At 45.0% G+C, this 27,705-nt stretch overlaps 1 protein-coding gene across 1 annotated transcript in view; it reads left to right on the top strand.

The window, feature by feature from the left end:
• Positions 1-27,705, top strand: part of LOC126292034 (hexosaminidase D-like) — a 363,487-nt gene that overhangs the window by 76,450 nt on the left and 259,332 nt on the right. The gene's annotated exons all lie outside the window — the stretch shown is intronic.

Raw genomic sequence — 27,705 nt, forward strand, 5'->3', positions numbered from 1 at the left:
TTGTGTAGAAAATGAGCATGAAACAATTAAAGAAGTACTGCCAGTATCAGCTGAAATAAAGAGTCCTGGAGAATCCAAAGCATCGGACGGTGAATCTGTGGACACTGCCAGACTTTCAGAAGCACTTACTGCCTTGGAAGCCATACCATTTTACATACCATCAAGAAACATTAGTGATGACAAAATGTGCAGTGTGAACGATGTGCACTGTGACTGCATATGAAATCTTGATTTATGAATGCAGTATTACTTCCAAAAAAGAAACCACAATTGATTCATTACTTAGGCCCTGGTAACTTTAATTCTGGATAACTTAGGCATAAGCCTGTTTGAACCACTGTACCTATTTACTGTATAATATACATATCTTCTGTTTGCATGCTCCTGGGTTCAACAGAAATATATTAAAAAGTTTCATTTTAATGTTAATCTCGCTCGTACATTTATTTTATCATCTCCCATGAAAAACGTATAAAAGACATTTTCCACCATTCACTCTACGGTGGCTTGTGGAGTATGTTTGTAAAAAGTCTAAACAAAGTCCACATTATGATATTAAGCAAATGAAAGTGCAGAGATCAGACGTGTTGTGCACATAGTTCCGCGTAGTCAGCGCGTACACAACTCTCCCACTAGAGCGCGCCCCACTAAGCACAACAGCGCAGGCGCAGCTCGTCCGTCTCCGCACTACGAGATGGCGGTGCCTTAGAGATGGACCAAATTCTGCTTCCGCCGATCCATGTATTAATATGTAACGCAACCAATGAGATTGTTGCTAACGTAGAACCTTTTCTCCTCGCAGATCACACTCGCGCAGTGATACCTGAACGCGCGAGGTATTATAACTATTGTACAGACCTCCGATTAGGCAGTCTGCATTAGTCGGCATTAGTCAACATTTGTCTGTACCAGTCTGCATTTGTCTATACCAGTCTATAGTCAAGTTTCAGTCTGCGCCTAATAAGATTACCATATTCCTGTACATAGCCATGAAGATAAATGAATAGACACTTTGTCAAGTATCAGAGATATGTGAGAATAAGATTAACGTACCAAGACCAAAGGAACTTCAGATGGTCAGTTGTAAACAGCATCCTGAATCAAGTTACCTAATATCTATACTTTTTATTATTTTAATAAATGTGTGTGAAAATTAATCAAGTTCTGTTTAAAGTTGGTGACCGTCAATCTGCTACTCTAAGCGTGCAAGTGGCATTTCTCTCGACTGACCTAACGGCAGAAGATAAACACGCCACGATAAGACCACGAGACTTATTGCTGACACTCACCTACTTCGTTAGAGTGACAAGTCAAATAATCTGATGGTGTGTGTACCGAAGGTACGCACACCACAAGATGACTATGTCGAAATAAATAAATTTGACACAGTAGATAAATTATATTATTTGAGCACGTTAATTACAGTAGACAACGGAAGCTGACCTGTTCCCCGTGGGGAAGACAACTAGTAGTGAACCAGTCTCATAATATCCGTAAAACTTGTAAAGGTTTTCGTCTGGAAGGTGGTCCTATATCTGTGAGAAAACTGTTTATTTTCTTCAGTTCTAGTCCCATATGATATGCTACATGCAATACCACGGAGGAAAGGAAAAATGATGAAGAATGGGAAGTGACTGAAGAAGATGTGAAGACTGCAATCAAAAAACTCAGGAACGAGAAGGGCCCAGGCGAGGACAGAATAACAGCTGAATCAATCATAGAGGGACGTGAGAGCTTGCACTTAGAGATACACAAACTGATTCAGTTGTTATGGAAGAGTGGGACATTGCCAGAAGATTGGAAATGGCCATAACATGCCTGACATACGGGAAGAGAAACAAGATAGAATGTGGTAACTACAGAGGTATCACCTTACTGAATGTAACCTTAAAGCCACTATCTGGCACTACCCTCAGAAAATTACAATCATTCATAGAGGACAACACATGGGACTACCAAGCAGGCTTCTGATCAAACACAGTCAATCGTTTGAAAAACACTGGAAATATGTCAAAACCAACAGCCGTAGGTCGCGAAATCTCTGAACCATTTCACCATCAGTCTAGCAGCTGAAAGTACCAATGGATCTACGTTGTTAAATCGTCCAGTAGCCCATTAACTTCAATGTGCGAGGGTGCACTGTCCAGCAACACTATTATGTCTCATCTTCATGGGCAGGTCTAACTAAACAGGGGGACTCAGTTGGTTGCTCTGCTCTTTTCCCCACACCTGTCCTCGAGATTCGGTTGCCTCCATAGATCACTGTACTTGATGTCGAACTGTCTGCACTCTTGAGGGTGCTGGAGTAGATGAGATGTTTCATGCCTGCTAAATTTCTCGTCTGTTCTGAGTTCCTTAGTGCCCTTCAGTCTCAAAAATGGCTCTGAGCACTATGGGACTTAACATCTGAGGTTATCAGTCCTCTAGAACTTAGAACTACTTAAACCTAACTAAGGATATCACACGCATCCATGCCCGGGGCAGGATTCGAACCTGCGACCGTAGCGGTTGCGCGGTTCCAGACTGAAGCGCCTACTGCCGCTCGGTCACAGCGGCCGGCCTTCAGTCTCGGCAACGCTTGTATTCAAGTGATAAAGTAGTTAAGAACATCAAGGACGCCCTCCTCCGGCTACGATGGCTGGGGAAGGAGGTGTCCTTTTAGCTGGGTGCCAGGGACATGCGTATAGCGGGGAATGAAATGGCGGGTCTAGCTGCCAACGACGCGTGTAGCGATCCTCAGCTAGTTCAGTGTGACATCCCCCTGCATGCTATTACCTTGCTCTTGAGGTTTGAGTCATGTGTCCATGGGACAGCGAGTTGGCTGGAAGTGACGAACAATATGCCGCCTCGTATTCAACATAGCGGCTGTGGCGTACATCCTTCCAGCCTCCAGACTCATCTTCGGGTACACCACAGCCCAATGACGCACGGCTTTTTGCTCCGGCGCAACGACCCTCCAATGCATGGTGCTAATGCCATACAGATCACTGTGTGTCACATTTTACTAGAGTGTGTTTTATTTTTGGAAAAGAGGGCAGCAGCATTGAAACGGCTGTGGTTAGATTTTTAAGATTTGCGATATCTTCAACTCGTTTCTCCGAATTTTAGATAGATGGTCTTAATGTGTTAACAGGATGACTAACTCACTCACATTTTTTGTAAGTGATCAGACAGTCACATTTATGTGTGCCTTTATTTTAGCTCTTCCATTGTTTTCCTTCCTGTTTTAATCTCATCTCTAGCACCTTTCACCCTTTCTCCATTGTGATAGGGCGTGTGAGGTGGAGTGATTGTGTGAGCGAATGCGAGTGAGGAATGGGAGTGAGTGAATCACACACACACACACACACCTTCTCTCTTTGTCCTGCATCAAGGAAACGACATCCTGTGATGCTCCAGACATCTCACTGTCCCTGTGGATACTCGACTTGCTGAAAACGACTCCTATACCTAACCCATAGTGCGTGCCCCAGCTACACAGTATACACTGAAACACCAAAGAAACTGGTATAGGTGTGCGTATTCAAATACAGAGGTATGTAAACAAGCAGGGTACGGCGCTGCGGTCGGCAACGCTTATATAGGACAACAAGTATGTGGCGCAGTAATTGCTGCTGCAATGGCAGGTTATCAAGATGTAAGTCAGTTTGAACGTGGTGTTAAAGTCGGCGCACGGGCGATGGAACACGGCATCTCCGAGGTAGCGATGGAGTGGGGATTTTCCTGTACAACCATTTCGCGAGTGTACTGTGAACATCAGGAATCCCGCTCCTGTTGAGTAATCAGGCCAGAGCACACTGTTTACGCTGTGTGCTCACCGTGAACTGGGGAATCTAAATGAGATCTGATCACCAAATTTATTTTACATATAAACAGCACATTTACTGATACAGGTTCCTTACCAAAAATGCATCTACTAAGCCCTGTCTACAGTCCGTAGATGCCTGCAATGTGCATACTCGACTTGCTGCAAACGACTCCTATACCTAACCCATAGTGTGTGCCCCAGCTACACAGTATACACTGAAGCACCAAAGAAACTGGTATAGGTGTGCGTATTCAAATACAGAGATATGTAAACAAGCAGGGTACGGTGCTGCGGTCGGCAACGCCTATATAGGACAACAAGTGTGTGGCGCAGTAATTGCTGCTGCAATGGCAGGTTATCAAGATGTGAGTCAGTTTGAACATGGCGTTAAAGTCGGCGCACGGGCGATGGGACACAGCATCTCCGAGGTAGCGATGGAGTGGGGATTTTCCCGTACAACCATTTCGCGAGTGTACTGTGAACATCAGGAATCCGGTAAAACATCAAATCTACGACATCGTTGCGGCCGGAAAAAAGATGCTGCAAGAACAAGACCAATGACCACTGAAACGAATCGTTCAACATGACAGAACTGCATATTGCAGCAGATTCGAATGCTGGGCCATCAACACGTATCATTGTGATAACGATTTCTACCAAACATTATCGATATGGGCTTTCGGAGCCGAAGATCCACTCTTGTACCGTTGATGAGTGCTCGCCTGGGCCCATAAACACTGACATTGGACTGTTGATCACTGGAAAGAAGTTGTCTGGTTTGCACGAGTCTTGTTTCAAATCGTAGCGAGCGGATGGAGTGTGCGGGTATAGAGACAATCCCATGAATCCATGGACCCTGCATGTCAGCAGTGGACTGTTCAAGCTGGTGATAGCATGGGGCGTGTACGATTGGAGTGATATGAGACCCCTGATAGCCTAGATACGACTGACAGGTGACACGTGCGAAAGCATCCTGTGTGATCACCTGCATCCATTCATGTCCATTGTGCATTCAGACGGACTAGGGTAATTCCAACAGGATAATGCGACATCCCGCACGTCCAGAATTGCTACAGAGTGCCTCCAGGAACACTCTTCTGAATTTTAAACACTTCCGCTGGCCACCAAACTCCACAAACATGAACATTATTGAGCATATCGGGGACGCCGTGTAACAAGCTGTTCAGAAGAGATCTCCACCCCCACGTACTCTTACAGATTTATGGACAGCCCTGCAGGATTCATGGTGTCAGTTCCCTCCTGCACGACTTCACTTGTTAGTCGAGTTTATGCCAAGCCGTATTGCGGCACTTCCGCGTCCCTAGACGATTTTAGGCGTGTGTACCAGTTCCTTAGGCTCTCCAGTGTAGCATGGCTCAGCGTACAATACGTCTGTCCACTCAGGCACTACTCTCCCGCAAGGGCTGATATGCTGCACGCCCTTGAATGTCGTCCTCCCAAACTCTTCAGTCTGTATTTGCGTGACAGTCATAGGATCTTGACCGATGCGAGCAGCAATGCCACGGGAAGAATATATTCCATTTTGTCTCGACATTCGGCCTGTACTGGTAGGCGTTTCTGTTTACAGTACTGACCGAGGCGCAGCTCGATCATCCCTCGAACAACTAAAGTCAAATTCGATTACTGAGTGAGGAACCCGCTGTATAATCTCTCCACATACAGGGTGTTCGCAATCCCTGTTACAGTCTTGTAGGCGCTGTAAAGGGGCTTAGTAGATCAAGTTTTGCTGAGGAAAACATATCGGAAAATGTACCATTGGGATCTAAAATAAGTTTGCAAATCAGACCATTTTCAAGTCTTCCACTTAACACCACAGTGCGTAATGGCAGAGTTGCACATCAGATGTATCGACAGCATTTTCTGGATGGTGTCAGTCCCTCACATACTATTTTGTTCCGATTACAGCTTGTACAGGAACAAGACGGCTGTTATAAGAGTTGAGGGGATCAAAAGGAAGCACTGGTTGACAAGGGGGTGAAACAGAGTTGAAGCCTATCCCTGATGTTACTCAGTCTGTACACTGAGCAAGCAGTAAAGGAAAACCCGGAAACATTTGGAAAAGGAATTAAAGTTCTGGGAGAAGAAATAAAATTTTGAGGTTTGCTAATGACATTGTAATTTTGTGAGACACAGCAACGGACTTGGAAGAGCAGTCGAACGGAATGGACGATGTCCTGAAAGGTGGGTGTGATGAAACATCAAGAAGAGAAGCGAAGATAATGGAATGTAGTCGAATTAAATCAAGTGATGCTGAGGGAATTAGATTAGGAAATGAGGCACTAAAATTAGTAGATTAGTTTTGCTATTCAGGCAGTAAAATAACTGACGATAGCCGAAGTACAGAGGGTATAAAATGTAGACTGTCAATGGCAACAAAAGCGTTCCTCAAGAAGGAAATCTGTTAACTTCGAATATGGATTTAAGAGCTAGGCAGTCTTATCTGGAAGGATTTGTATGAAGTGCAGCCATGTATGGAAGTGAAACATGGACGACAAACAGTTTGGGCAAGATGAGAATAGAAGCTTTTGAAATGTGGTGCTACTGAAGAATACTGAAAGTTAGATGCGTAGATCACGTAACAAATGAGGAGGTACTGAACAGAATTTGGGAGAAAAGAAATTTGTGGCACGACCTGATTAGAAGAAGGGATCAGTTGATATAGTACATTTTGAAACATCGCAAGATCTCCAACTTACAAGGGAGGTCACGACGTTTGGAACGCGGGTTTACTGTTAACTTCGTACACTCGTAGTACTCCATGAGGACAACAAAATGTCTAAGCAGTATCGCGTACTTCTCAAGAGTTATTGAGAAAATCGCAAGATATCTTCGGTCGGCGAATGTATATCTGTTCGCGGCCATTTTAACCATGAAGCGACTACAGCCCAGCGGTAACGGCACGGTAGCTCAGCGTGTTCGACCAGAGCGTTAGCTTCCCTTTCTAATAAAAAAAAACTGAGCGAACGGATCATCGAACAAACTGAATGGGTGTCATTGGACGTCCGCCCTGAACAAATTCAACGAACAATATAGAACAATTTTTTTTTAATAAAAAAGTGTTTGTCGTTCAAGCCGCTGGATCGCTGGATCGAGTTGCGTTCGTCAGTTTTTTTTCTTTTTATTTTCAACACAGTCATTTTTTAAATTTATATTACAACTGATATAATGGCGAATGTACGTGTAATTGGATAAAAATTTATTAAATTTACAATGTTATTTGGAAGTCTACTAATTTTTATCATCACAAATAATGTAATATTCATAAATATCGAGTAGTAAACGACCAGATGCATAAAGTTATACTAAAAATGTATGCTTGTCTGCGATTTCAGAAATCCCTTATACCTGGATGGAGCCCGAAACGACTTGTTACCCTCAAGTTTTGACCAGCACAGACGGCTTTCGAAAGATGTACAATTAATCGTCGCTTTCGACATTACGAGTACAAGTTGCAGGATGGTATTTTTCGTAAAAACATGGAAAACATAAAGTTAAACAGCACCGGCTCCATCGAATAAATGCTATGTTTCTGCGTACGCAGGGTCTTTTGACGTTTTCTGTGGAAAAACAAACCTTGTTACCATTTTCAAAAACCTCTCTTTCTGACGATAGTTTGGAAGCGAACCACGCATTACGCAATATTTCCTTAACAATCGGCGCTGATAATTGGTTATGCAGTATCGAGTGTAATTTAATAGCGTCTTAAAAATAAATTTCTTTTACATTGCTCGCTGAATTTGTTCAGCGCGGGCATCCAATGACACCCATTCAGTTTGTTCGATGATCCGTTCGCTCAGTTTTTTTTTTTATTAGAAAGGGAAGCTAACGCTCTGATCGAACACGCTGAGCTACCGTGCCGTTACCGCTGGGCTGTAGTCGCTTCATGGTTAAAATGGCCACGAACAGATATACATTCGCCGAACGAAATTATTTTGCCATTTTCTCAGTAGCGCATGAGAAGTACGCGATACTGATTACACATTTTGTTGTCCTCATGGAGTACTTAGAGTGTACGAAGTTAATAGGAAATCCGCGTTCCAAACGTCGTTGCCTCTCCTTGTTAGTGTGGGCGGTGAAAATGGTTCAAATGGCTCTGAGCACTATGGGATCCAAGTTCTGAGGTCATCAGTCCCCTAGTTCTTAGAACTACATTAACCTAACTAACCTAAGGACATGACACACATCCATGCCCGAGGCACGATTCGAACCTGCGACCGCAGCGGTCTCGCGGTTCCGGACTGTAGAGCCTACAACCGCACGGCCACTCCGGCCAGCCGGGCGGTAAAAATCGTAGGGGGAGACCAAGAGATGAATACAGCAACCAGAGTCAGAAGTATGTAGATGCAGTAGTTACTCGCAGATGAGACGCTTGGACAAGGTAGAGTAGCATGAGGACTACATCAAACCAGTCTTCAGACTGACGACCACAACAACAACAACAACAACAACTCCTGTGAGAAACTAGTGCGTTCGCTACTAGGACGATTCACTGTAGTGATCTACGGACACCCACCATGGTTTATGGAGCACATGTATGAAAGCATGCGGCGCGGACATAGCTTGTGCCAGGAAAAGCAGATTCGCTACGTACACACGCTCCTGTTGAGTAACCAGGCCAGGGCACACTGTTTACGCTGTGTGCTCACCGTAAACTGGGGGACCTAAATGAGATCTGATCACCAAATTTATTTTACATACAAACAGAATATTTACTGAATGAGATTTTCGCTCTGCAGCGGAGTGTGCGCTGATATGAAACTTCCTGGCAGATTAAAACTGTGTGCCTGACCGAGACTCGAACTCGGGACCTTTGCCTTTCGCGGGCAAGTGCTCTACCATCTCAGATACTGAAGCACGACTCACGCCCGGTACTCCCGAGTTCGTCTCGGTCGGGCACACAGTTTTAATCTGCCAGGAAGTTTCATATCAGCGCACACTCTGCTGCAGAGTGAAAATCTCATTCTGGAAACATGTCCCAGGCTGTGGCTAAGCCATGTCTCCGCAGTATCCTTTCTTTCAGGAGTGCTAGTTCTGCAGGGTTCGCAGGAGAGCTTCTGTAAAGTTTGGAAGGTAGGAGACGGATACTGGCAGAAGTAAAGCTGTGAGTACCGGGCGTGAGTCGTGCGTCGGTAGCTCAACGTTCGGTAGGGTTGTCCGTAGATCGATACCGATTCTGTTGCACGGCCTATGCTGACGATGTAGTCATCTGTTTACGTAATGCCGACGAGGTTCGAGCTGTTTTGACGTTGGTAGCGACTTATGGTGAGGCGTCGGGTAGCTCATTAAACGTACATAAGTCACATGTTCATTGGCACGGGACTCCCTGTGGAGTGTGTTACACCTCTCACCACCGTTGATACCATTCGCTGTTTGGGAATAGACTTTTCATCTGATCTCCGGCGTTCAGCCGCCATCAACTGCCGACGCCTCCTTTTAATGATCAGAGCAGGTCTTATGGACCAACGCCTTCGATCCCTAGATATTTTCCAACGAGCTCGATATGTCAATATATATATCGCATCCTGAGTTCCCCATGTAGCACAAGTTCTACCTTTCCCGCTTACTGTGGAACGTCGCATGTTGGCAGCGATGGCATCTTTCGTCAGCTCTAGGCTGTTGTTCAAAGTTAACTATGCAACCCTTACTCTTCCCCGTGAACGAGGTGGGATAGGTCTGTTTCACGTGCCGGATAGAGCTCGCGCCCTATTTGTCAGCTCCCAGATGACGGTATGGACACGATGCCCAACGACCCTCACTGGTCTCCTCCTGTCGGCATATTCGCTGGTCTCACTGTTAGCCCCAGTGATGATCTCGGACGTTCCGGCCCAGTTCCATTATATACGACACTTCTTTCTCGAACTCAGTTATCTACGCCTCACCTTACCAAGACAGCTTTTACTCAAGACAAAGGCAGTATACAGTGTCCTCCAATTAGGTCGTCCACCTAACCCGATTGAACAAAAGTTCCCCGAGGTAGACTGGCGTCATGTATGGCGCGCGGTTTTCGCCCGTTACCTTGACACGAATGTTCAATCTGTCTGGTACCTAACTGTCAATGGTAAGCAAATCAACCAATTTCGCCTTCATCGTATCCACCTCGCCCAATCACCTCTCTGTTCCACGTGTGGAGTCCCAGACAATGATGAACATCGGTCTGTTTTCGGACCGGCGGAGGAGGTTTGGCACTTGATTCGTCTTATTGTCGCTTTTCTAACGCGGGACATTCCGGATCGGATTACTCCCCTTTCATTATTATTTCCGGATCGTGAATATTTTCCTCGGACAAAGACCAATGCTGTGAATTGGATTCGCGGACATGCCATTCACTACCTTTTTGGACAAACTGTAGACTCTGTACTCGATTTTTGGACATACCTCAATGACCGTCATTATGTCGTTGTCCGTCACCCAAAATACAGACAATTTCTCGAACTTCCTTGGGAGTGCTTTCCACGACCCGCCTCGCAGCTGGAATGTGTTAAGCCAAGAGAGAAGAACGTTTCCTGTTTGAACCAATGAACATTTCTGAACAATTGAACAGAACACATCAGTTTCGAGAAGATGTGACTCAACATACTACCAGCGGGGCGCAGAAGGCCTCTGATCAGTGATACAACAAAACTAAACAAAAACAAAAAATAATAACATAACAACAATAAAAATAAAAATAAAATTCAGAAAAAAAGATGGTAGAGCACTTGCCCGCGAAAGGCAAGGGTCCCGAGTTCGAGTCTCGTACGGGCACACAGTTTTAATCTGCCAGGAAGTTTCATATCAGCGCACACTCCGCTGCAGAGTGAAAATTTCATTCTGGAAACGTCCCCCAGGCTGTGGCTAAGCCATGTCTCCGCAGTATCCTTTCTTTCAGGAGTGCTAGTTCTGTAAGGTTCGCAGGAGAGCTTCTGTAAAGTTTGGAAGGTAGGAGACGGATACTGGCAGAAGTAAAGCTGTGAGTGCCGGCCGTGAGTCGTGCTTCGGTAGCTCAGATGGTAGAGCACTTGCCCGCGAAAGGCAAAGGTCCCGAGTTCGAGTCTCGGTCGGGCAAACAGTTTTAATCTGCCAGGAAGTTAGCATATTTACTGATATAGGCTCCTTACCAAAAATGCATCTACTAAGCCCTGTCTACAGTACGTAGATGCCTGCAATGGGAATTCTGAAACACCATGTATTCAGAATGTAGATATCATTTTTCTTAACTACAATACCTGATCAAAAGTACCCGGAGTCGTGTGAGTGGACATTGGTATGCGGTGTGTCCAGCCTCCGCCTTATTTAAAAACTAAAATCTGCTGGGGACAGTTTCTATGAGGTGTCTGAATGTCTGTGTAGAAATGACAGCCCATTCTTTCACAGAGAGTGATGTTGGACGCCAGTATCTGGAAGGAAGTCGTGGTTCTAAGTCATTCGAAAGATGTTGCATCGGGTTGAGGTCAGGACTCTGTTGAGGCCATTCCATAACCAAAAAACCATCGCCTCTAGTGTGCTGCTTTAATGTCATGCTGGTACAATCATCGTCTCTGAACTGTTCCTCTATTCTATGCAGTAAACATTGCTGCAAAATATGTTCATATCTTTCTGCATACAGCGTTTTCTTAAGCCCTAGACAGGGACCACACTCAAACCAGATCACCACCACCTAGATGCTTGACTGCTGATAAAACGCTTGATAGGAGATAACGTTATCCACTCATTCACCAAACCCAGAGCCTTCCATCGGACTGCGCGAGGGTGTAGCGTGGTTCATCACTCCAGATCATTCGTTTCCAGTCATCCACCGTTCAATGGTGTCGCTCTTTACACCACTTCAAGCGTCGCCCAGCAGTGAGCACAGACATGTGTGGCTGATGAGGCGCTGTTCCACCATTCATTTTAGCTCACCACGCCCAGTCACTGTGCCAACTGGACTGCTGGCAGCGCTCTGGAATACACGACTGACCACGTCAGCTGATTTCATGCCATTTTTTCTTCAGCTACCCTCTGCAACGCACGATGGTATCTGTAGGTCAGGTCTTCCTAGTCTTGATTTAGGTATGGCTTTTCCTTCACGATTCGACTTCACAGTGACATTACCAACAGTCGAAATGGACAGATCTAGAAGGACTGAAATCTCCATACAGAGTTTGTTAGATTGATGACAGCCAATGACGAGCACTCGTTGCTCGAATTTGCTCAGGCAATGGACATTGGCGGTTGCATCAATCGTTTGGTCGGTCGCACACTGAGATACAAGATGAGTTGTCCATCTTGAGCGTCGGCGCATATGAGGTCGCCACGTGAGTCCAGTGGGCCTTGCCGTATAGCGAGGGGTAGTGACTTAGCGGTCGACACGAGAGCAACAGGAATCAACCCACGACGTCGGTCTCGCCGGTGCGATCTGCGACGCCGTGAGACGGGAGATCGGCGCGCCTTCCTGCGTCCGCAGAAGCGGCTGGCAGCGGAAGGTTCGGGAGAGCAATTTGGGGTGCTGCGCCAGGTCTTCTCGAGAAATCGCAGTGTATTAGAAGTTAAATGATTGGTGATATGTTGTTTCACTTACTTGTTAAGTTCTGCTTGTTTTCTTGGTGAGGTCATCAGCCGTTGTGTTTTGGGGTCGTCCCACCATTCTTCTCCGTTTGCCCACCCGCGGGAAGGTGGTTATTTATGAAGAGGGTGGTCCGTTTTTCCCTTGTGGAGTAGGTATGGGTTAGAGCAACCTGCGTTTCGGGTTGTTCGGTAATCTCCCCATCAATCTACAGTACGTTAGTGTGCTGCCTCTGTCATGTTTGTCTGATTTGGTGTGCTAACGAATTGATTGCTTGGAGTGTAATGGCCTAATTCCTGAAATATATTTTGATCTTGCCCATCATCTTGAGAGGCGGTATCTGTGTACCTTAGAGCATGTTAACTTGTTTGGCCAACCTTGTATAATTTTATATAAGATTGCATTTCATGGGCTTTTATTTAAATGGTCATTTTAGTATATAAAGTATAAGCTTTTCTTAGAAGTTAAGATCAAGTTGCACCTTCGGTGACAAAATTAATCTTTTAATTTTAGTGTTTTGTACCATTTCCATCCCTCCTACGGGGTGCATAGTTTGTGTCCTTGTGTGAATTGTTTGAAACGTCCCCTTCGAAAAATTAGTGAATTACTGTGCTGATAAACCTCTTACTTTATTTGATTTTCAAACAAGTGAGCAAAACTGAACTACTGAGACATTTCTCTCTTTACTTATTCTGATCAACACTAAACTGACACACATTATTTTTAGCGCAACGCAATCCGACTTTCAATAATCCCTACGAAAGAATGGCCCTGACTAACAATAACCTATACCTTTCATAAATCACTTACCTCACAAAAATCTTCGTTACTCGAACTACTGCAATGCATCGAGCGCCACTACTGCCAGCTAAATAAAAGATTCAAACTACTGAAGGCACTAACTACTGACAGGCATATTTAGCATATGAAAGATTTTGATAGAGAACAAACAATGTGTTTACCTTGGTAACATTCTAAAGTCATCATATAAATATATCAGTTCATGATATCCAGTATTACAAATTTACTGTTTCTGATGGACACACGTCCAGATCATCCACTTTCAAAACTCCGCCATCTCTCTCCCCACATCCACCACCGCTGGCGGCTCACCTCCAACTGCGCAACGCTAAGCGCTGTTCACATCCAACTGCCCAACACTACAATAGCGAATTGCAACAATGCCAACCAGCCACACACTGCACACAGAACAACAAGTGATTTTCATACAGAGCGCTACGTGGCGTTACCAACATAAAAACCTAACAAGCCTACTTACATGTTAAACCTTTTAGTTTAAAGTAGTCTGGTGTGCTGCAGATTTGCATCAGTGTAGGCTTTAAGAGGTTGTTGTGAGCGGTCGTAACTACGGCCGTGTCAGAAGGGAGCGGCAAGGTTCTCAGCTGAAAAGCTCTTCTGCCTGTGAATAAATTGTAACCTGATATGTTAAAAAAAAGCTTTAGGCACCATTAAAGTGAATACATTACCATTTGTTAAAATGGAATTTGCTTATGATTTCATCAGTTACCACCATGGCAACTACTTCCATTATTACATAATGTGATTAAATGTGTTAATGTTCTTGATGAATCGCTAGTAAATACACTCCTGGAAATTGAAATAAGAACACCGTGAATTCATTGTCCCAGGAAGGGGAAACTTTATTGACACATTCCTGGGGTCAGATACATCACATGATCACACTGACAGAACCACAGGCACATAGACACAGGCAACAGAGCATGCACAATGTCGGCACTAGTACAGTATATATCCACCTTTCGCAGCAATGCAGGCTGCTATTCTCCCATGGAGACGATCGTAGAGATGCTGGATGTAGTCCTGTGGAACGGCTTGCCATGCCATTTCCACCTGGCGCCTCAGTTGGACCAGCGTTCGTGCTGGACGAGCAGACCGCGTGAGACGACGCTTCATCCAGTCCCAAACATGCTCAATGGGGGACAGATCCGGAGATCTTGCTGGCCAGGGTAGTTGACTTACACCTTCTAGAGCATGTTGGGTGGCACGGGATACATGCGGACGTGCATTGTCCTGTTGGAACAGCAAGTTCCCTTGCCGGTCTAGGAATGGTAGAACGATGGGTTCGATGACGGTTTGGATATACCGTGCACTATTCAGTGTCCCCTCGACGATCACCAGAGGTGTACGGCCAGTGTAGGAGATCGCTCCCCACACCATGATGCCGGGTGTTGGCCCTGTGTGCCTCGGTCGTATGCAGTCCTGATTGTGGCGCTCACCTGCACGGCGCCAAACACGCATACGACCATCATTGGCACCAAGGCAGAAGCGACTCTCATCGCTGAAGACGACACGTCTTCATTCGTCCCTCCATTCACGCCTGTCGCGACACCACTGGAGGCGGGCTGCACGATGTTGGGGCGTGAGCGGAAGACGGCCTAACGGTGTGCGGGACCGTAGCCCAGCTTCATGGAGACGGTTGCGAATGGTCCCCGCCGATACCCTAGGAGCAACAGTGTCCCTAATTTGCTGGGAAGTGGCGGTGCGGTCCCCTACGGCACTGCGTAGGATCCTACGGTCTTGGCGTGCATCCGTGCGTCGCTGCGGTCCGGTCCCAGGTCGACGGGCACGTACACCTTCCTCCGACCACTGTCGACAACATCGATGTACTGTGGAGACCTCACCCCCACGTGTTGAGCAATTCGGCGGTACGTCCACCCGGCCTCCCGCATGCCTACTATACGCCCTCGCTCAAAGTCCGTCAACTGCACATACGGTTCACGTCCACGCTGTCGCGGCATGCTACCAGTGTTAAAGACTGCGATGGAGCTCCGTATGCCACGGCAAACTGGCTGACACTGACGGCGGCGGTGCCCAAATGCTGCGCAGCTAGCGCCATTCGACGGCCAACATCGCGGTTCCTGGTGTGTCCGCTGTGCCGTGCGTGTGATCATTGCTTGTACAGTTGTCTCGCAGTGTCGGGAGCAAGTATGGTGGGTCTGACACACCGGTGTCAATGTGTTCTTTTTTCCATTTCCAGGAGTGTAGAATAAATTGTTACGAATGTTCTTTGAAGATAAATCACGGTTCACCCTCTCTGTCTACATGCTCCGTAAGTCTTCTTATGTAAATACGATCTACAAAGCCAGTAGGGGTAGCGGACTTTGTGACATCTAGTGACCGGTCCAGCATTATTACAGGGTGTTACAAAAAGGTACGGCCAAACTTTCAGGAAACATTCCTCACACACAAATAAAGAAAAGATGTTATGTGGACATGTGTCGGGAAACGCTTAATTTCCATGTTAAATCTCATTTTAGTTTCGTTAATATGTACTGTACTTCCTCGATTTACCGCCAGTTGGCCCAATTGAAGGAAGGTAATGTTGACTTCGGTGCTTGTGTTGACATGCGACTCATTGCTCTACAGTACTAGCATCAAGCACATCAGTACGTAGAATCAACAGGTTAGTCTTCATCACGAACGTGGTTTTGCAGTCAGTGCAATTTTTACAAATGCGGAGTTGGCAGATGCCCATTTGATGTAGCACGGGGCAATAGCCGTGGCGCGGTACGTTTGTATCAAGACAGATTTCCAGTACGAAGGTGCCCGACAGGAAGACGTTCGAAGCAATTGATCGGCGTCTTAGGGAGCACGGAAAATTCTAGCCTATGACTCGCGACAGGGGAAGACCTAGAACGACGAGGACACCTGCAATGGACTAGGCAATTGTTCGTGCAGTTGACGATAACCCTAATGTCAGCATCAGAGAAGTTGCTGCTGTACAAGGTAACGTTGACCACGCCACTGTATGGAGAGTGCTACGGGAGAACTAGTTGTTTCCGTACCATGTACAGCGTGTGCAGGCACTATCAGCAGCTGATTGGCCTCCACAGGTACACTTCTGCGAATGGTTCATCCAACAATGTGTCAATCCTCATTTCAGTGCAAATGTTCTCTTTACGGATGAGGCTTCATTCCAACGTGATCAAATTGTAAATTTTCACAATCTACATGTGTGGGCTGACGAGAATCCGGACGCAATTGTGAACTCACGTCATCAACACAGATTTTCTGTGAACGTTTGGGCAGGCATTGTTGGTGATGTCTCGATTGGGCCCCATGTTCTTCCACCTACTCTCAATGAAGCACGTTATCACGATTTCTTACGGGGTACTCTACCTGTGCTGCTAGAAGATGTGCCTTCACAAGTACGACACATGTGGTTCATGCACGAAGGAGCCCCTGCACATTTCAGTCGAAGTGTTCGTACGCTTCTCAACAACAGATTCGGTGACCGATGGATTGGTAGAGGCGGACCAATTCCATGGCCTCCACGCTTTCCTGACCTCAACCCTCTTGACTTTCATTTATGGGGGCATGTGAAAGCTCATGTCTACGCAACCCCGGTACCAAATTTAGAGAGACTTCGTGATCGTATTGTGGACGGCTGTGATACAATACGCCGTTCTCCAGGGCTGCATCAGCGCATCACGGATTCCATGTGACAGAGGGTTGATGCATGTATCCTCGCTAACGGAGGACTTTCTGAACATTTCCTGTAACAAAGTGAAGTCATGCTGGTACGTTCTGTTGCTGTGTGTTTCCATTCCATGATTAAGGTGATTTGAAGAGAAGTAATAAAATGAGCTCTAACATGGAAAGTAAGCATTTCCGGACACATGTCCACATAACATATTTTCTTCCTTTGTGTGTGAGGAATGTTTCCTGAAAGTTTGGCCGTACCTTTTTGTAACATCCTGTAGAGGCGTATCATAGCACTTTTGATCAGACAGTGTATGTAGCTGGACTAACGCGACCTCTCGGTTACCAAACAGAGTGCCTTTGCCCTAGCAGCAACAGCAGCCTGGTGACATGTCGATCACGTGGCGAGCGCGTGTCGAAGCCGGCTAGCCAGCCAGCCAGCCAGCCAGCCAGAGGGAGACACAAGAGCGGACACAGGTGCGACCACACGCTATATTTACACCGCCGGCGCCAGCACACACACAGAGCACAGCCTACACAAAGCTCCCAGCACACTCCCTCAGCCTTGACCACCACCTGTCAAAGCACGGCGTCCCGGCCACCTGGCGGCAGGCACGGCTCGTACAGAAGTAAACGAGGCGCACAGAAGCGTACAAACGGAGGAGAGGAAATGGAGAAACTTCCTCCAACACCTCTGCAAACAGTCACGTAATTTGTCAAGATTCACTAATTTGATCAATCACACTGACAAAAAAAATTGTAAAGAATAATTCTCTCTCTCTCCTCCAGAACAGGTCATGAAGGCCCAACGGTACCGACAGGCCGCCGTGTCATCCTCAGCCCACAGGCGTCACTGGATGCGGATATGGAGGGACATGTGGTCAGCACACCGCTCTCCCGGCCGTATGTCAGTTTCTGAGACTAGAGCCGTGACTTCTCAATCAAGTAGCTCCTCAGTATGCCTCACAAGGGCTGAGTGAACGTCACTTGCCAACAGCGCTCGGCAGACCGGATGGTCACCCATCTAAGTGCTAGCCCAGACCGACAGCGATTAACTTTGGTGATCTGATGGTAACCAGTGTTACCACTGCGGCAAGGCAGTTGGCTTTCCACTGCTTGGCCGCACACGAATTCCATCTCGTCTCGCTTCCGACACGAATACCGGACCACTCTGCTGCTTACAGTACTCTGTCAATGACACAGCCCACACTAGGAACATACGGCACGTGGTCAGAGGAATTTTCGTCCGTCAGCCCCATCTACCGTGACAACGATGCATTTCCGGACACATGTTCATAGGACCTTTTGTCCTCCATTTCCAATCACTACTCCATACCCGCAGTTTGTTTTATAACTGGAGCAAAGAGGAATGGGGACTCATCTAGTGACACTACGGCGCGGGAATGCTGGAAACCATTGACACAAGAGATGTTGATAAAAGGCAAGTTGTTATGACCCACCGTCTCAGGATCAGCATCTTGTAAACGGTGGAGCTGGTCGGCTGTTGCTGCGCTGCCTTCGTCAGGGTGTATGGAAAGTGGCTGAAGGGTGCTGAAACCACAAGGTGTCACTGCAGAACCTGGAGGCCGGAGACTTTTCATTCTGCAAAAGTAGTATAGGCAACGATCCGTGGCACATCTGATCATAAATGCCGGTGGAGGCGCAGGTGTCTCAGAGCACACTATTCAAATGGTTCAAATGGCTCTGAGCACTATGAGACTTAACATCTTCGGTCATCAGTCCCCTAGAACTTAGAACTACTTAAACCTAACTAACCTAAGTACGTCACACACATCCATGCCCGAGGCAGGATTCGAACCTGCGACCGTAGCGGTCACGCGGTTCCAGACTGAAGCGCCTAGAACCGCACGGCCACACTGGCCGGCTCACACTATTCAGCACAGATCGTTGAACTTGGGACTTGCCAGCAGACGATCCCTCGGCGCTCCCATGTAGGCCTAACGACATCGTCAATTTTGATTCAGAGGCAACAGGATCATCGTGACTGGACTGTGTATCAATGAAATTCTGTCCCATGGGACCAAATTGCTGAGGTCATCGGACCCTAGGCTTACAAACTACGTAATCTAATTTAAACCCTTACGTTAATGACTACACACACACACACACCCATGCCCGAGGGAGGACCCGAACCTCCGTCGGGAGGAGCGGCGCGAACCGCGGCATGGCGCCTGAGACCTCCTTGGTACCCCGCGTGGTCTTGGTCGGATAAATAACGTTTCTTACAAGACCAGGTCGACGGCAATATCGAGATATGCCGTCATCCAGGCGAAGGCCTGCGCGAAAGGTGCACCACGGCAGATCCGCACACTGGTGCAATTTTTTAGAAGACATTTATTCAGGTAACACATTAAAGTGATTAACAATGCAAGATCACAGGTTAGTGTAAGCGCGAGATAAGGCACTGCAAATGTGAAATATTGGTACATTAATAACCGGTGTAACCGTCAAAGTTGAATGCAACCGTCCAAATATGCATGCATAGTGTTGTACAGGTGCCGGATTTCAGTTTGTGGGATACAGTTCCATGTCTACTGCACTTGGTCGCTTAGTACAGGGGCGGTGAATGCTGTTTGTGGATGACACTGGAGTTGTCGTTCCAAGATGTCCCGTATGTGCGACTGAAGACGAATCTGGTGATAGTGTGGGTCATGGCAACATGTCGACACTCAGTAGAGCATGTCTGTTACAATAGCGGTATGTGGACGTGCGTTATCCTGTTGGAAAACACGTGTAGAATCCCGTTATTAAATGGCAGCGCGGCTTGTCGAATCACGGATTTGCATTTAGGGTGTGTGGTTAACCACGAGAGCTTCTAGCTGACATACGAAGTCGCACTCCAGACCATAACTCCAGATGAAGGTCCAGGGTGTCTTGCATCCAGGCAGATTGGGTGCAGCTCTACAACTGGCCTCTTTCTAACAAAGACACGGCCATCACTGGCACCGAGCCAGAACCAGCTTTCACCAGAAAAGACAACAGACCTCCACCCTGTCCTCTCGGTAGAGCCACGTGGCCGTCTGGAACCCGGTCTTTTTGCCATGATACATTCTCGTAAACACCGCTGCCAAGTCTTTCTGCAGTATCGCAGAAGGAACATGCAGCTTCTGGTAGCATTATGACACGACGATATATACACTCTCAGAAAAGAAAGACACAAAAAAAGCCGCCACAAAGGAATTATCCGAATGGTACGGAAATCGATAGACGTGGTGTACACATACAAGCAAAAACAATAAAAAAAAAGATTGAAAGAACTTCGCAAGTTGCGCAAGTCAATAACGTGTTGGTCAATCTCTGGCCATTATGCAAGCATTTATTAGGCTTGGCATTGATTGATAGAATTGTTGGATGTCCTCCTGAGATAGATCGTCCCAAATTCTGTCCAATTGGCGCATCAGATCGCCGAAATCCCGAGCTGGTTGCACGGCTCTGCCCATAATGCTACGAATGTTCTCAACTGGGGAGAGATGAAGACACATCTTCGGCATGGAATCTCATAGACTGGAGCAGAATTGTCTTCAGTGATGACTCCCGCTTCGAACTGAGCCCCGATGTGCAGCGAAGATGTGTATTAAGACGACCCGGGCAGCGGTATTAAAGCAACCTCTCCCTCGCGCGCTGCGCTACTTGTCAACCAGGAGTGATAGTCTGGCCTGCCATTTGTTTGCATAGCAGGATTCTTCTGGTTGTCATCTGTGGCAGCCTTACGGCACACCGTATTCGACGACATTCTACTCCCCGTTTTGTTACCCTCCATGATAAAACGTCCTGGGCTTACATTTGTGAAGGATAATTCCCGTCCACACATGACGATAATATCTACTGCTTATCTTGAGCTTGCCAAAGCCAACCTTGGCCAGCAAGCCCGCCGGATTTCTCCTCAGTTGAGAACGTTAGGAGCGTTATAGGCAAGACCTTCCAACCAGTTAGGGATTTTGAAGATGTAACACATGAGGTGCACAGAATTTGGCACGACATCCAACAACTCTGTCAATCAATGCCAAGCCGAACAACCAGTTGTATATGGGCCATCGGTGGACCAACGTCGTACTCAGTTGCTCAGTTTGTGAAGCTCTTTCTCTTGAATAAGTCATCCAATTTTTTCTGAATTCCTAAGCATTCGTTTGTCTGTACATGTATTTTTTAGTGTTTGACCTTCCCGTAGTGTGGTGTTTCAATGAGCTTTCATTGGAGAACCGAAGAAGATAATAGTTTTCTTCAAAAGTGTGTCTTCTTTTTCATTTTGAGTGCGAAGTCATTCTCACGTGTTATTAAAAGTCTGTCAGTTCAGTGAAAATTGATGTATTCGTTAAGTTCTGATTGCAATATTTCGTTTAGCAGGTTTTTTACATCTACATCTACACGGATACTCTGCAAATCACATTTAAGTGGATGGCAGAGGGTTCCTCGAACCACCTTCATATCTCTCATTATTCCAGTCTCGTATAGCGCGCGGAAAGAATGGACGTCTATATCTTTCCGTACGAGCTCTGATTTCCCTTATTTTACCGTGTAGATCGTTCTTCCCTGTGTAAGTCGGTATTAACAAAATATTTTCGCATTCGGAGGAGAAAGTTGGTGATTGGAATTTCGTGAGAAGATTCCGTCGCAACGAGAAACGCCTTTCTTTTAATGATGTCCAGCCGAAATCCTGTATCATTTCTGTGACACTCTCTCCCATATTTCGCGATAATACAAAACGTGCTGCCTCTCTTTGGACTTTTTCGAAGTATTCCGTCAGTCTTATCTGGTAAGGACCCCACACCGCGCAGCGGTATCCTAAAAGAGGACGGACAAGCGTAGTGTAGGCAGTCTCCTTAGTAGGTCTGTTACATTTTCTAAGTGTCCTGCCAATAAAACGCATCCTTTGGTTAGCCTTCCCTACAACATTTTCTGTGTGTTCTTTCCAGTTTGAGTTGTTCGTAATTGTAGTACCTAGGTATTTAGTTGAATTTACGGCTTTTAGATTTATCGTGTAACCGACGTTTAACGAGTTCCTTTTAGCACTTAGGCGGATGACCTCACACATTTCTTTATTTAGGGTCACCTGGCACTTTTCGCACCATTCAGGTATTTTTTCCTAAATCATTTTGCAGTTTATTTTCATCTTCTGATGACTTTATTAGTCGATAAACGACAGCATCATCTACAAACAACCGAAGACGGCTGCTCAGATTGTCTCCCAAATCGTTTATGTAGATAAGGAACAGCAAAGGGCCTGTAACACTACACTGGGGAACGTCAGAAATCAGTTCTGTTTTACTCGATGACTTTCCGTCAATTACTACGAACTATGACCTCTGACAGGAAATCGCAAACCCAGTCACATAACTGAGACGATATTCAATAAGTATGCAATTTTACTACGAGCCGCTTGTGTGGTACAGTGTCAAAAGCCTTCCGGAAATCCAAATACAGAATAGATCCCTTGTCAATAGCACTCAGCACGTCATGTGAATAAACAGCTAGTTGTGTTTCACAGGAACGATGTTTCGTAAACTCATAGTGACTGTGTGTCGATAGACCGTTTTCTTCGAGGTGATTCATAATGTTCGAACACAATGTATGTTCTAAGATTCTGCTGCAAATCGATGTTAACGACATTGGCCTGTAATTTAGTGGATTACTCCTACTACCTTTCTCGAATATTGGTGTGACCTGTGCAATTTTCCAGTCTTCGGGCACGGATCTTTCATCGAGCGAACGGTTGTATATGACTTAAGTATGGAGCTAATGCATCAGCATACTCCGAAAAGAACCTAATTGGTATACGGTCTGGACCAGAAGACTTGCTTTCATTAAGTGATTTAAGTTGCTCCACTACACCGAGGATATTTACTTCTACGTTACTCATGTTGGTAGCTGTTCTCGCTTCGAATTCTGGAATATTTACTTCGTCTTCTTTTATGAAGGTATATTTTTTTCTCTCTTTCTACCATTCACTGGACCGTTGTCATTTTCCTTCTCTAGACTTAGTGATAAACTCAGTCCAAAACTCCTTTGTCTCAACTGGAAGCCAATCCCAGTAGTCGCAGTATTTCGCAACACGATACCCACAGTGCGGCACTGCTTCAAAAGTCAGAGATTAAATTTGACAAAGATTGTTGATACGTGTCCGTGCTTGTTTGATGAACCAACGAATAGCCAATTTGACAAAGAAGTTTGATGGCTTACAGCGGTATTTACGTAAAAAACTAAAATAGTAATTTCTTATAATTTAATTATGGTTTTTTCACCATTATCTGTCTTCCTGGATTTGTATTGCAGGTCGTTAAACACACAAGTTGCTCTTCCTAACGGTCGTTGTTCATATTTCAGTGGTGAAGTTTACATGCAGCAAAATAAAATGTTGTACGTAACAACGAACACAGTGGAACGCGATGGCAAGCTATTAGGCTATCGAAACATGAGCGAAGTAGGAGACTAGGAACATCTTTTAAGAGAACACCATCCGTACGATGTAGATTGTGACATTTTACATACTGTTAAGACAAGCACAGATATGACCCTACTGCAAATCAGTAAAAACATGACACAGAATGCCAGCTTAGTTTCAACTGACGAAACCCAGTTTCCTTACCCCCTTTGCTAGATTAAATTCTAATTATATGCTTATTAGAGTACTACTGTAAATTCAGATTCGTTTTTCATCCGTTGTTAAATTCACAAAAACTATTTTTATTTTTAATCAAATGTGACTCTTTATGCATGACTTAAAAATGTAATACTTTCCTCTGTAAACATTCTGTACATCATCATTTTTAAGGTTCCGTATCCAAATCGGTAAAAATGGAACCCTTATATGCTCACTTTGCGGTCCATCTGTCTATCTGTCTGTTCGACTGGACTATTGAAAACCCTTTTTCTAAGCAACGGGTAGACTGAAGAAGTTGAAATATGTGTCACATACTAAAGTCTACAGTCCCCTGAAAGTGTAAAATTTGAAACTTTTAAGTCTGTGCAATCAGAAGACGTCCGCCTCCAGTAGCTGAGTGGTCAGCGCGACAGAATGTCAATCGTAAGTTCCCGGGTTCGATTCCCGGCAGAATCGGAGATTTTCTCAGCTCAGGGACTGGGTGTTGTGTTGCCCTACTCATCATCATTTCTTCCCCATTGACGCGCAAGTCGCCGAAGTGGCGTCAAATCGAAAGACTTGCACCTGGAGAACGGTCTACCCGACGGGAGGCCCTAGTCAAATGGTTCAAATGGCTCTGAGCACTATGCGACTTCTGAGGTCATCAGTCGCCTAGAACTTACAACTAATTAAACCTAACTAAACTAAGGACATCACACACATCCATGCCTGAGGCAGGATTCTAACTTGCGACCGTAGCGGGCACACGACATTTTTATCAGAAGACAGAGTGATATAAATCACATATTGTGATACTCCCAAACTCGCTAATCAAAACCCTTATGGTACTTCCCGTTGGCCTAGAATCATCAAATTTGGCCAGAAGCAAAATGGTTCAAATGGCTCTGAGCACTATGGGACTCAACTGCTGTGGTTATTAGTCCCCTAGAACTTAGAACTACTTAAACCTAAGTAACCTAAGGACATCACACACATCCATGCCCGAGGCAGGATTCGAACCTGCGACCGTAGCAGTCGGACGGTTCCGGACTGCGCGCCTAGAACCGCGAGACCACCGCGGCCGGCTGGCAAGAAGCAGATTTCACATAGCGGCTAAATGAAAAAATCCGAAAATTGTTAATTTGTTGTTATATCACACGAGAAATTTTTTTGTCATTTGTTATCAGGGTGTCAGTATGCCCTTCCACCTTAACGTCAAGGCCCATATTTTTTTCCTCAGGAACGGGTATATGTATCTAATTGATATTTCTTCTCAGGAACGTGTATACGTATAAAGTTGAAATTTATGTCGCGTACTAAGCTTCACAGCGCCTTGTCGGTATAATAAACGTTAGTTTCTAAGTCAATGCAATCAAAACGTATGGCCATTCATATCACGTATATTTGTAGACTCAAACTCACTCCTAAAAAACATATAGGGTACTTCCTGTTGGTGTAGAATCATGAAATTTGGCAAGGTTTCAGAGTACAAGAGAAATCAGAAATCCGAAGTTGTTCATTTGTAATTATATCACACTAAAAATTTGCTTTTGTCATTTGTTATCTGTCTCTCTGTCCCCCCCGTTTTTTTTTAGAAATTGGTAGATGTGTCAAGTGGTGGTGTAGCAATGTTTAGCTTCTATGTCAACATAGTCAAAAGATACGGTCATATGTCACATACTGTGATCCTTGTAAACTCACTCATTAAAACGTATAGGGCACTTCCGCTGGATAGTGAATCATAAAATTTTGTAAGAACAAAGGTTTCACAGTAAAAGTCATGGAAAGAAAATCAGAAAATTGTTAAATTGTGATTACATTACAGGAAAAAACATTGCTTTTCTCATTTGTCATGTGACTTCGAACTTGAAATCAAAACATTCTGGAAAGTGCTAGAATACCTGGAAAACATACATTGCCAGTAGCATAACAGGCAAAAATCGTAGAAATTTTTTTTCCCGGAATGGGAGGGCTGTTCGGAAAGTAATGTCCGATCGGTTGCGAAATGAAAACCACAATTATAATAATAAAAAAAATTCCCTACCTTCCAGCTATCTCTCTAAATAGTCGCCTTTACGACTTAGACGTTTGTCGGTGCGTCATACAAACTTTCCACTACTCTCGTCAAAGAAAGCAGCCGCCTGTGCTTTCTGCCAATTCTCTACACTGGCCTGCGATTTCATTGTTTGCGCCAAAATGTTTTCGTAGTCAGCGGTTCATGCAAGCAGAGATGAACAAAGAAGGGAGCCAATTAAGCGGTGTAGTGTGGGTGATCAAACACTTCCTATCGAAAACGCTGCAAGAGCGTCTTCATTGCCCCTGCAGAATGGAGCTGAGAATTGGCTTGAAGGAAGACACACATCACAGTTATGTTATTTGTGCTGCATAGCTTCAAGCGAAATCTCTCACTAAATCCACATACTTGGCGGGAGACACTGTTGGTTTAGGCATTTCTACGTAATCACTTTGCGCTCTGAACTGAAAAGAGCGACGTAAAGCGATCGACGGGCGCACTAAAGACACTGCCGAATACATCTGTACGAAGTTCCATCGGATTTGCACTATGGTCTCCATTTCACGCGTAATCGGACCTTAGTTTCCGAGTACACCTCGTACGTAATTACATTGGCACGGAATTCTCACTGGGAGAGTCCTAATCGCTCCTGGCCAGTTTTTTTTTTTTTTTTTTTTTGTATCTTTTGTATCTTCCGTATAAACAATACATTGCGAGTCGCACGTCGTTGCTTGTGACTATCAGTTGTCATCTGATGAAGGCCTGAGAAGGCGAAAGCCGCTTCATGACCAAATAAATAGTATGTAACACAACACAAGGAAAATATTTCGTTTTTAATATTACTATCATGTTCTGCCATACACTGACGAAAAATTCAGTTAGTATGAAATATCGGTAGCCACGACTAACTAAAGATAAGAAATGAAGTCCTACTTGTATACTTCGCATACTATTTCATTTCTTTTCTACGGGCTGTACTGGAAAGAGGATATCGTAGTTTTCGATAAGACCGATACGTCCAACGAAAACCAGTCACTGTAAGACTGTATACAATTAATTTACTCAATTTAGACCGAGTTTACGAAACCGATCCTAATGTTCACGCCAGCTTCATAGTAAAGAGACAGTAATCATTTGAGAGCAGAAAAAATTTATATTTCTGTCACAGTCATTGCAGAAGGTCATGCTCACTATCAATAAACAAGCTCAAAAAATATAAATTACGTAAACAACGTAATTACGTCTATAAACGCACATGAACTGTAATAACGTGCAGAAATAACATAATGAGCAAGTAGGTTCATCAACGACTTCAGGAAGGTGCAATACGACAACTTTCAGAAGCTAAACACAAATTTCCCGAAACTTTTAACAGTCTCATTCAAACTACACATGCTGCCTAAACCCCCCATCATTGAGAAACAACTAGCTGTAGTCTGATTGACCAAAGGCTAGGCTTCGAAGGGCGGACGCTATGGCTCTCCTGTATTTAATACAATACAACACAATGATATGTAAATTTCACCAACAACACTACTGAGGCACAAATATGTAGAAGCGCATTTCCCAAAAGTAGCAAAAAACAAGTATAATGATAAACAAGAGCAGCAAAAAGTGGCCGAAGTCAGACATAGTGTGTAACTGTTAGTAATATGAAAAGGCGTGCCATTTGCTTACCTACATGAAAACAAAAGTTCGAATATATATAGGAACGATAATTCCAAGAGTAGGTGAAACGAGACTACTTCGTAGTATTTGATGGACAGCCATAGAGCAGAACAGAAGTGGTATTTGGCATTCCTCAAAGCACTGTTATAGGATATCCGCTATTCGCAACCTATAAAGCGATTTAGGAGACATTTTGAGCAGCCCTCTTCGGCTGTTTGCAGATCATGCTGTCGTTTACCGTTTAGCAAAGTGATCGGAAGATCAAAAGCAATTTCAAAATGATTTAGACAAAATATCTGTATGATGCGAAAAGTGGCAACCGACCGTAAATAGAAAACAGTTTTAGGTCATCCACATGAGTACTAAAAGCAATCCGTTAAATTTCGGTTAGGAGATAAGTCACGTAGATCTAAAGGCTGTCAATTCATCTAAATACCTAAGAATCACAATTACGACTAATATAAATTGGAACAATCACTAGACAATGATGTGGGCGAAACGAACCAAAGACTGCGTTTTGTTGGCAGAACACTTAGATCATGCAACGGGCTTAATAAATATAAACGAAAAATATACCTATTCGAAAAAGCAAATAAAAATTCTCTTGTATT

Source organism: Schistocerca gregaria, chromosome 9, assembly GCF_023897955.1.
Source record: "Schistocerca gregaria isolate iqSchGreg1 chromosome 9, iqSchGreg1.2, whole genome shotgun sequence".
In the NCBI taxonomy this organism is placed as follows: domain Eukaryota; kingdom Metazoa; phylum Arthropoda; class Insecta; order Orthoptera; family Acrididae; genus Schistocerca; species Schistocerca gregaria.